General features: G+C 40.1%; 1 protein-coding gene across 4 annotated transcripts in view; it reads left to right on the top strand.

Moving 5' to 3' along the window:
• Positions 1-12,216, top strand: part of Vha100-1 (V-type ATPase subunit a family protein Vha100-1) — a 167,005-nt gene that overhangs the window by 18,170 nt on the left and 136,619 nt on the right. The gene's annotated exons all lie outside the window — the stretch shown is intronic.

Consider the following 12,216-nt stretch of genomic DNA (forward strand, 5'->3'; position numbering starts at 1 on the left):
GTTATTGAAACATTCATTTATATATAGTGTGACATGGCTTATTTAGCAAAAGGAAAGAAGCAAGATCTCATCGTTCTAGCTCAAGCATTGGGAGTAGCAGTGTCAACCGACATGACAGTCATTCAGATAAAATCTGCAATAATCAACCACGACGATTATGATGAGGACTTTATGAAAGAATTCCTGCTAACTGTCATCGATGAGAGAATTTCGGACTCTAAACGCCAAGATCAACGGGAACAAGCCACGCTTCAAGCGGAAAAGGAAATCGAAATCCGAAAGTTGGAAATGCAATTCGGACTTGAAAAACTCAAACTTCAACCCGAAGTAGCTTATAACGGTGCCAGCTCTGTGTCAACGTCACCAGAACGTATATTTGAACTTCATAAATTGCTCCAGAGTTTCCACATTCAAAAGGATGACATATCCTTGTTTCTATCTCTCGCTGAACGGCAACTCAAATTGACGAAGGTCTCTGAAGAATTTTGGGTATCCCACCTCATCACAGTCCTGCCGAGTAGTGTAACATCGCTCATCGCCCAGGAACCTGAAGATAAAGCATCTGATTATCAACATGTAAAAGGGGTCCTCCTGAGACGTTTCCGATTATCTGCTGAAAAATTCCATCAACTGTTTGCTACTCACAAGAAATCGAAAGACAGTACTTGGCGCGATTACTATTTCAAGCTCAGGTCGTTCTTCGAGAACTGGTTAACTGAATCGAACATCACAACTTTCCATGGGTTAAAGGACTTGATCATTACCGACCAGATGAAAAAGAAAGTCCCTCCTGAATGCAAAGAGCATCTAATGGATGAGTGGACTGTTCTTGCCGATAAACTGGATGCCTATGGCAATATCAGAAGTGTTTTCAACCGAAACAATTTTTCGAATAAACCCGAACAAGTTCGTAAAACTGAGCAACCCCAAAAATCCGTACCTTTACATGACAGATCGTCTATCATTTGCTATGGATGTCGTATGCCAGGGTTCATCAAAGCAAAAGTACTTAGAAAAAAAATGGCGGCAAAATATAATAATTTAATCCATAGGGCTGCCTGGAAGGACGTTATGTCCCTTGGGGTCCAATATGACTATTTATTGTGTTCATGTGTTGTTCTTTCTATGTGCTTTTGTTCTGTCTCTTATATGTATTTTGTGTTTGTTTTTGCAAATAAAAAAAAAAAAAAAAAAAAAATGTCCAAATTGCTTTCCATCGACTGCACCAGCTGTGAAATCACCAAACAACGTTATTTTGTACAGCTGTCAACCCACAGACGCTCAGGTATCGCTACCGCTGATGGAAATTCACGTATGTCAAGATCGTGGTCTCATATGTATCGACACAGGTGTGACACACTCGGTTGCAGGGGAACTCTTATACAAGCTTTTCCTAAGTAAAAATATACCAATGAACAGTGCCACCACGACCATTTGTCTGGGGTACCCGGTCTATCAGCAAGGTCTATGAAGTCAAAGTACCTGTACGCATTGGAAATCGAACTGTCAATACTACCTTTGTGGTGTTACCAGAAGCAAAGGGTAACCGATCGTTGCTGGGATTGGACTTCTTGACGGTAGCAGGCATCACTGTGGATCTGAAGAGGAAATGTTGGTTTTTCAGTGACACTCCACATCACCAATTCTCATTCCCACAGGTTCCAACGGCTCCTGCAGTATCGGAATCAGTGGACCTCATGCATTCATACCGATTGCGTGCTGACGAGGGAAGAGATTTGACTCCTGAACAAAAGCGTCAACTTAGCGCCCTGCTAAGCGAACATCAGGATGTCTTCAAACCAGGGGGAGAGCCTACTTCATTCGTTGAACATCATATCAACACTGGAAATACCCCACCAACAGCTGTCCCTCAGTACCGAATGTCTCCAGCGAAAACCAAGAGGGTTCGCAAGCCTGTCCCGCCTCAACTCGTGAACATCCGAAGCCAGAGAGAAAGGGGACGCAAAAAGGTCGAGGCCTTGATAGAAACAACAGCTATGCCCGTAAAAGACGATGCAAAGAAACAAAGGGTCGCCGCGAATCCTCCGCTTGATGCCAGATATTTATTCAGATGTCACATCTGCCAGTTCGTTCAGAAGAGTCAGTTTCAGAGACACGTTGACGAGCAACACTCAAAAAACCATCTATGCCCACAAAGTCACAACTTCAAGCAGCTGCAAGGTCGTGTCGGCCAGTCGCTTGCAGGCTGCATACGTTTGCGGAATCTGCCAGTCCACATTCAGTCGGAAATTGCAGATGATAAAGCATGTCATGACCCACATGAACGAGGCGTACGCAGAGGAAACGACAGCGTCATTGCCAGAATCGCGACAGCCGATTCGCATCCAGGTGATCGTCTGTCAATACTGTGAGATGACCTTCGAGGACGAATCCGTCTTCCAGGATCACGTAGAGTTCCACAAGACGAAAGAAAAAGAGAAAAACTGTAGACACTCATTGCCGAGGCGCCAAAATTCTGCGGTGTCCCTGAGATCTCCATGTAGACATGGTGTGGCCAGTACATCTTCACCTCAGGTATCGCTTGGAGTGAATCATACATCAGCACTTCGACCTTGCAAGAACATTGCACAGACACAGGTGATACCTATGCGTCTACGAGGCTGCCCTCCGAAAAAGTCTTAGATTGATCTACCTACAAGTCATCGTTCTCGTGAAGAATGAACTATATATATTTATTTATTATATTTGAAAATATGTGTGATTTTTATTTATTTGGTTTTTTTTGCCCTCGATTATTGAAATGTGTTCGTTAAATATTTTTGATTGTTTATATGCACCGTATTGTTTATGTTTGAAGACTCTTCCTGGTTTCATACCGAGACGGTTTCATGAAACCAGAGGGGGAGTCCGTGACAGTCAAGGCCGACCGCACTCACGAATATAGGTGGCGCGCCCGAGATTCACTCTCGTGGCAGTCGTGTTCGACAGTGGTTCGAATGAAGTTGTTGTGATGTCGCCCACGTGGTGTGTATATTGTCGTAAGCGGGATTTTTTCCCCCCAGATGTAAATTTTCAGTCCCTTGAAAATAAAAATATAGTAGTTTCAACCCTACGAGGCTACAATTTTTTTTAAAAAACCCATGTTTGAGTTACATAAGGAATAGAAAAAATGTTTAATATTAATGCTTGACCTTTCTACAGGCAAATATCCGCAAAAAAAAGTTTTTGAATAGCTTGAATACAGAAGTTATGATGATTAATCTAGAAAATGGTGTTATTTTGGACAATAGTTGTGTGAAATTACGGTTTATATTTTTTTGAAAATTGTCCTATTCCTACTCTCACCTATTTATTTTCATATATAATACAGGCTTATTTAGAGTGATGGGCCACTTGAACAAAGGGCATTCACAAGGAAGAGCTGATTGTTAGACAGGGATTTACAAACTTTTCATGCTTTGCAGAACCCTTGGAAATGAGATCAGAATTTTACAAGTCTCTTAGCACTCTCTGCTGAACATTAAGGTCTCTTAACAGCATGTTAATTTATTGTGACACGCTGGTTTGGAATCATAAATCTATCATTATGTTCAATTCAATTTTATCCTCAAAATATCTTTTGGCATGAGCATGGCCACCACATTAGGGGGAGCTGACAGGGCCCCAGCCCTGGAGCTCGGGAGTCAAGGGGGCCCCGTGTGATGACCTTTTTATTATTTTCTTTTCAGATGTGTCCCATGGGAGAAAACGGAAGGCATTTCAACATTAGTCGTATCAGTTTGTATGCATATCAGAGGATATCTTGAACAAAGTATTTCTATTTTTTTTTATTGCAATTTTTTTTAACAATACACATGTATAAGTAACGAAAAGAAAATGAAGAAAAGAACAATTTATACAAGGCACTGCTCTGAGTCGTCCTCTGAGGAAGGAAGAAAAAACATTGTGATTGTCGTTCAACGAAGGTTACAACCGCTGTATTTTCCTTACACCAGCAAGGACACCAGCATTAGGGGTGTGTGACCCTGCTGTTTCAATGCGCAGAAGGCCATAATGTCTGAATAAAATGAAAATTTCCATGAACACAGTGAAATGCCTGTTGGTGCCGATAAATCACATGACACCCCCTCTCCACATCCTGGAATAGGATCCCCCTCTATAGTGAGTCCATAGTGTAAAAAAAAAAAATAATGAGAATGGTGCCGGCCCTAGGGCTAGAGTTCCGTCAACCCCACCCTCGTAGGCAGACCATGATAAAGCGGCAACTTTGGTGCAAGCTTCTGTATAACAATACATCCCCCCCAGTCCGAAAAATTCAAGGGTTTTTTCCCCTTTCTTCCAAAAAAAGAAGAGGCTACATTCCGCATCTGTCTTTTTTAAGGTACTGTACTATCTTGAGAACACATCTTCCCGCAAAACTTCTAGGTTGCCGCTGTGGTGGTCGAGTGGTTATAGTGACGGACTCGCGATCCGAGGATCCGGGTTCGAACCCCACAGTGGTGGTCGGCTGAAGTTGGTTTTCTGTGGTTCCCAACTTCAAGGCGCAAATGTGAGCCAATCTCCCCATTAAAAAAGTCTCGCCACAGAGAGCAACAGTCCTACAACGATAAATCATTCAATCATAACACTTCACTCATAGTTAGAAAAACTGGTGGCAGATGGCAGCCATGGCCCCCACATGGGGGGGGCTGACAGGGCTCCAGCCCTGGGGCCCGGGAGTCAGGGGGGCCTGTGGAAAGATCTTTTTGATTTTTCTTTCAGATATGTCCCATAGGAAAATAGACAGGACTCTTTAATATCAATCATATCAATTTGTACTCGTATGGACGGATATCTTGAACTACGTACCTTAGATCTCATTGAAATTTTTTTTAACTATACACATGTACAAGTGAACGAAAAAAAAACCCGGAAACGAAGAAAAGAACATTGTACAAGCCCCCCCCCGGCTCTCATGGCAGTCGTTCTCCTAGGAAGGAAGAAAAGACATTGTGATGGTCATGGCTACTGAGACGTCAAGAACGCCAGCATTTTGTGTGTCCTCAGGGCTATAGCCACTAGATTAATCCTTATCTAGTCGTCGAACGTGTGTAGGGACCTACAAGGCTACCCCTGCTGTTTCAGTTCATAGAAGGCCATAATGTCTCGATAGAGTGAAAATTGGAGTAAACAGACGTCGTATTCCAATATGAAATTGCCTCTGGGTGCCGATAAAGCACATGACCCCCTCCCCCCAACATCCTGGAACAGGGGCCCCGTAGGCTGCGCTCTTCAGTGGACCCCCTCTATAGTGAACTAATAGTGTGGAAAAAAAACAAAAAATGACAAGAATGGTACAGGCCCCAGGCCTGAAGCTCAGCCAGCCCCACTCTCGTGGGCTGGTTACGATACTGAGACAGCTTTGCTGCAAGCTTTTGTATACAGTGGATCCCGCATTACTTTTTCCTCCTTGGGTCCTGCGACTCTCTGGTGCCAACTCTTATTAATGATACTCATTGAGATTTCTCGTTTAACGCGTTTTCCCGCAAAAAGTATTGTACGAAATGACTGTAATGACGTGTGTACTGAATCACGTGATTTCGCTCACAACCCCTCTAGTAACCCCCTCCCTCTCCCAGTCCGAACAAATCAATGGGTTTTTTCCTTGCTTCTGAAAAAAAAGGCTACATTCCGCATCGGCCTTTTTTATTCGCTGTACTGTCTTGAGGACACATCTCCCCTCAAAACTTCTATTCACAGACGATATTGTTGAACAGAAAAATATTTACGGTTCGCGTCTGCAAAAATACAGTTGTTCGAAATCTTTTAGTAAAATAGTTGAACGCGTTTGCGTACATAAAGGATTAATTTTTTCCCCACGTGGATGAATCCCGCGGTTCTAGCCCAAAAGAATGGTAAGCAAAGCTGAAAATTTGAATTTTTGTTAAATTTTTATTTTGAGCATTAAGAGTTAACTGTAATAAATCTATGTCAGAAGAGTTTGTCCCTGCATCGAGGCCAGTTGCGATGTTTGTTGAATTGTGTTTCGTAAAATTTAAAAACGATTATTTTTAATAGGGCATATCTACAAATTACAGAGTAACCTCGTTCATACGTCACTCAGTTATACAACTTTCATGTTTATACGACGTTTAACTTGGGTAGCAATTGGTAACAATACATTTTGAACAACAATACAACAAATACATTTTAATGTTAAAATATTTCATTCATTTATTTAACGTAAAACCTCAATTATTCGACGTTTTCACTTCGACTAAAACTCGGAAACTTTTGAAAAAAGAAAAACGTAATTTATATCCATCAAATGCGCACAAAATTTTTGTATGCAGTGAAAAAGTGTTGCTGCAACAGTTCTAGCATATTGTCACTGCAAAAGACATAAATTTTAAGGTGATTGCTGACTGCTAAACCAGTTGAATATGTTTGTTTGAACTTTTTGAAACGATTATAAAGTAAAACAACCAAAGAGCAAGCTCCTGATTGAAAATCATCTACTGCCAAAAAAAAAGTCCAAGATGGGGAAATTTTTGCAAGTCGAGAAGATTTTGTTGTGATTTTGTACTCAATGTCGTGTCCTAAAGGTAATGTTGTGCCAAATTTTATTTCTTTAAATGATTTGAAATGTGATTTAATTTCCTCTCAAGTATGAAATATTTTTTTAGAACAGAATTGGAATGCAATTAAACACACAAAATTTTATGACATTTTATATGTATGGGGGGGGGGGATAATTTTTTAGAAAGACTGTTATATTCACTTCGACTTATACATAAAACGTTTTGACTCGGCCTCTTGAACGTCGTATAAACGACTGTAACAGAATTGTAAAGTTGCTCAGTTGAATAGATGAAGTGAACATAAATATTTGAATTATTTCAGTTCTCACACATAATTTTTCAGGCCGGTGCTTTAACCAAGGCCAATGAAAATAGTTTTCAGTATTATTACTTTTTAACTTTTTAATTCACTAAATTTATTTATTTATTTTTGTACGCCTGTAGCGAATCGCCTGGCATAACGGAATCGCTTTGTTTTATCAAAAAAATCATTGCATGGAATAACTTCACGTTAGAGCAGGGCGTCTCAAACTTTTTCCTCCTGTGGCCCCCTTTCCCCCTATTCAATGCTTTTCCGCGAGCTCCACCGGCTCTCCAGAGCTGTTTAACAAAGAATATTTTCGAAAACCTCACACCATGACAAAGGTTGGAGGCGCACAGTTTGAGAACCCGTGCGTTATAGGAATAATCTTTGATGTTCTAAATTTAAGTTAAATGTTTGGATAGAAATATTGTTTTTTGTAAAACACGTTTCAAACTGGTTCGTAGAGATTCTACAGTAGTTTCATTTGGTGTAGTATGAGTATACTTGCTTGCTTGGTGAACAACGAAACTATAGAGTTGCGGTGGATATCTTATCTGAGAGAAACTAAGGATAAATTTGATACTGTGCATATATATCAATATATATGATTGATTTTCTGTCTGTGTGTATGTTCTCTATAAAATCCACAATTTCAGATCGATCGTCGCCAAAATTTGGATATATACCAAACAGGGCCCGGATTGAACGATAGGCTACTTTAAAAGTTCGTCAGAGAAGGGCAGATACCCGAAATGGACGAAAAATCGTCGGGCAACAATGGTTTCTGGGCCTCAACAATCACTTTCGGAATGTTTACTTTGATTACCGTGGTTCCTAGTAATGCGTTTTACACGTGCCTTTACAATGGCTTGTCACTTCTTTAATCCTGCCAGTATTATATATTTATTCCTTTGTAATGGTTTGTCACTTTTCCAATCCTCCCAATAAATGAAGAAAACACGGGCAGCGCCGGGTATTGTAGCTAGTATTATGCATGATAAAACTGCAGTGAAATCTCGATATAACGATATTCTGCGGACGGAAAAAAATACCATAATAGAGGTATTATCGTTAATCGAGAGACTTTGACATTGAACACTAGACATCAGGGCCGCAACTAAATGCCTTGATCAGCTGAGGTAAGCACATATTTTGACATTTCCCCCCTCCCTGTAATTTTGAAGAAGAGGCTATAAAAGGTGAATTTTGCGCGCTCTTCTGGTCCTGGGGAAGATACCTGCTTGTCTCCCCCCCCCCCAGTTGCAGCCCTGCCCACCATGGATCACAATCACCATTGGCGTATGCAAAGGGGGTTTAGGGTTCTAATCCCCCCCCCCCCCCCCCAGAGCCGAGATTATAGGGAAAATTATTATAAAATTATTGCTGGAAAAAAGAACAGCTGAACCAACTGATGTCTGTGATAGGCCAGATGAAATTGGGCATTGTGGAAGAGATGAACAAATCTACGTCCACCGCCAGCACTTCCATTGCCGCCATAAATGACAGAATAGAAGCTACGAGTGCAGCTGTCAACACTCTCTCTGATTATCTTGTAAATACGAGTAAATTACTGTTCTGTAAATAAATCTGTCTGTCGAACCGCTTCTTGTTTTGCAATTTCGAAGTCTTGTGAAAAATTATCCAGAACAGTATGAATAGCTTCTCGATTTACCCCAACATTTTTATTGTATTTATTTTTAAATGAGTCAGTTGTGTTAAATTTGCTACCTCCGGGGGTAAGCTCTATTCCATTTATTAAAAACCCTATTAGAGAAAAATTCCCTGCAACACCATAAATAGAATTGTCCCTTACCAATCGATTCTGGTGCCTTTTTGTAAAAGCAGTCCATTGACAATGTATTAATAATTCATGTGGTCCATCCTATCGATCCCGATGGAAATTTTTAACACTTCAATCATATCTCCCTGACACCTGCATTCATCCAATGTAAGCATATTTAAAAAATGAAGTCTCTCTTCATAATTCAAGTCCTGTGTGCCAATAAGGACATGCGTAGCTCTTTTCTGCACCCATTCAACCAAGTCCATGTCCCTCTGTTGGTATGGTCTCCAAAACTTTACAGCATACTCCAGTCCAGGACAAACTAAGCCTCGGAAAAGCAGAAGAATGCGAAGAGACCTTTTTGAAAATCAAACCGAGCATTCTATTCGCTTTTTTTACCATCACTGAACAATGACAATGTTCAGAAAACCTAAGCCACTCGTCAATGAGCATTCCCAAATCGGTGACCCTAGTTATATCCGGGATAGTGACACCATTCAACTTGTAAGAGAAACATGGGTTGTTCGAACCAAAATGAGCGACCATGCACTTGTCAACACTAAACGTCATGCTCTATTCATTTGCCCATGCTGCAATCCTGTCCAAGTTGGTCTGGAGCAACTCCCTATAGCTTTGATTCCCAATTACTCTCATTAGCTTCATGTTAACTGCAAATTTGCTAGCAATCCCATCGATTATCCTGATCGAGTTTATCGATAAAAAGTGTAAAAAGTATAAGGCCAAAAGAGGACACTTCCTTGAGGAACTCGGAACTCCACTTGTGATTCCGGTCCAACCGAAGAATTCCCTGTTCACCATAACTCATTGTGACCTATCTCTTAACCACAATTCTATTCAATTCAGCAAGTTGCCCCAGTCCCAATCTTGGTAAACTCTTGAAGCGTTTACATATGTTGGACCCGATCAAATGCCTTCTGGAAATCCAGGTAAACAACATCTAAATTTTTGCCCTTACACAAAGCCTTTGTCACATGATCATAGAAGCAAAGGAGATTAGTCACACATGACTTCCCCCTTCCTGAACCCATGCTGATTATCCAACAATACATTGTTCGCATCTATCCACTTCGCTAATTGCCTTTTGATAGTAATTTCCAAAATTTTTGAGAGGGAGCTCGTCAAACTCACTGGACGATAATGGGACACAGCTTCTCTACTACTCTTTTTAAATATCGGAACAACATTAGCAAGTTTCCAATTTTTTAGGACGATACCCTCAGCAACACTACTCCTGTATATCTGGGTGACTGGCCCCAACAATTCATTAGCACATTTCCTGAGGACTCTAGGATAGATATTATCCAGAAAATGCATTTATGAACATGTATTAGCACCAAAAAATCATTATTTGTTAATTAATAAAATAACATTGGGGGTTTCATCCCATAAAAGGTGAACACACTTTTGTGTCATGACCACACTCAGGGGTGGGAACTCTGCGTCAATTGCGCCGCACTGTGCCAAAATTAACATCTTGCACTATCCTGCTTCAATATTGTATTTTTGTACGCCAAATAGCGAATTTTGCTTCAGTATGCCCGGAATTTCAGAAAGCACTCCAAAAATGTTTTGTTCTTGCTTGCCATGAAATGATTCCTTCTGAGAAGAGCGTGTTTTATTCCACTGTACTCTTAAACTATCGCCTTATTTAAGCTATTGGCCCCTAATCAGGCTTTCTATCACTAAACCCCAATAATATCTGTGATCGTGCAACTGAAGATAGTTTGCAATGGTCTTTTTGCTTTAAAGCACAAATGTGAGTCAGTTTCCATTTTCAAAAAAAAAATTTGCCACTGGAAGCAGTAGAAATTACTGTAGTCCAGTGGTTCTCAACCTTTTCAAGCCCATGGCCTGGTTTCATTCATTTTTGTGAGTTGAAGGCCCAGCCAAACACACCACCAACGGAAAATGAATGAGGAAAAATGAAACGGCTAATCACTCGCGGCCCGGTATGAATGATATTAGAACCCAGTACCGGACCATGGCCTGGTGGTAGAGAAACACTGCTGTAGTCGATCGTCATTGCGTCAAATCCCGATGTTTCCTGAAAAAAATTTCATTCCAGGAGTAAAAAGAATATGTCCGCCATATTACGAATGGTAATTTAGAAACTTCGCCGAATAACGAATGTTAAATCGTCAATGTTGCAGAATAATGAGTGTTAAATAGCCAATATCATCAAATAACGAGTGTCAGATTGCCAATCTCACCAAATAATGACTGCTGAATTGCCAAACATTGTGTTGATTTTTCCGAAATTCTCTCCCATTTTGCAACAATTTCTTTCCGAGTATAAAAAAATTAATAACTTATAGAAAATTTTTAGCCCATTTAAACTGCTGCTGTTCCAGACAACAAATAGTGCCCTCAGTAAGCAAAAAGTGTCATCTTAAATAGATTGGTGTAAAAATTTTTATGGCAGCCTCTCTTTCAAACAAGGTGTCAAAACCCTGAAACACCAAAAACAAAAAACAAGCTGATGAAAAGATGTTTGATAACAAAAGACAGTGCAGTTTTATTTTGAAAAGGGGTGAGAGGGTTAACGAAGATATTCTTGTAAGTTAATTTCGCTGCTCTCCAATTTATAAATATATGCTCCGAATCCTATATTTTGCTGCTCCGAAATGGACTTTGTCACTTCCCACCCCTGCACACTACACTTTTGTGTCATGAAAAATAGCAAGATCATCACTTATTTCACGCTTCAAAGTAACACAGTACTTAAATCCTTTATATCCAAAAACTTTCATTGGCAGTTTTTATGAAAAGAAAATTTCCATTCAATCTCCTTTTTGGGAAGCAAACTTTTTGCTGACATGAAATTATGTATATAAAATGGGATGCTTTACCCTTTTCTTTAGAGAAAAGTTCAATACCTTGCCTTTTCTATTATATACTTCAAGACAATGGTAATAAATCTTTTATAGCCAGTAATGCCAGGGCTTGAAAAATCCCAGGCACCAGGTCGCCATGGTGACTAAAAAATTGATATTGGTGCCTAAGTACTTTTCATGTCTGAATTGAAGCCAGAGGACAGCAAAAATTATCAGAAATTATGTCAGTCTGTCTGCTAGCATGGAAAGAGGTTAATAAGTCGCAGACAAGTGAAAAAATACTCTGTTTTGTACCGATTTTGTTGGGGGGGGGGGGGGTTTGTACCACAAAATTTTGTTGGTTCCCAAAATTTTTCCAATTTATCACACACTAACATAAGTCACATTGTGAGCTGAAACCATGTCAATGATCATCAGAATCACTCTCTCAATCTTAGTTAACTTGTGTCCACCTCAGAATCTTTTCCTAGATGTACCTCTATTTCTCTTTCAAAAAGTTTTCAAACCATTTCATATAAAATGAAAGATTGAGCTTAGAAAAATGCATGAAAGAGAGACTAGAATTGAATGTTTAAAGTTCACATGGGCTTTCAGTGCAAGGCACTTAGCAACAAGCTGACTGGTCTGGATATTCTATGGGCTTATCTTTTCTATCTCCATGTATCAAGACAGAGAAATGAGCTGACTGCATCACATAAGAGGATGCCTAGGAAACCAATTGGGTTGTGCACATAGTAAAATAAAAAGATCTCC

The sequence above is a fragment of the Pholcus phalangioides genome, unplaced genomic scaffold (genome assembly GCF_987345545.1).
Source record: "Pholcus phalangioides strain wild (caught in Gottingen) unplaced genomic scaffold, Ppha-v1.0 ptg000039l_1, whole genome shotgun sequence".
In the NCBI taxonomy this organism is placed as follows: Eukaryota; Metazoa; Arthropoda; class Arachnida; order Araneae; family Pholcidae; genus Pholcus; species Pholcus phalangioides.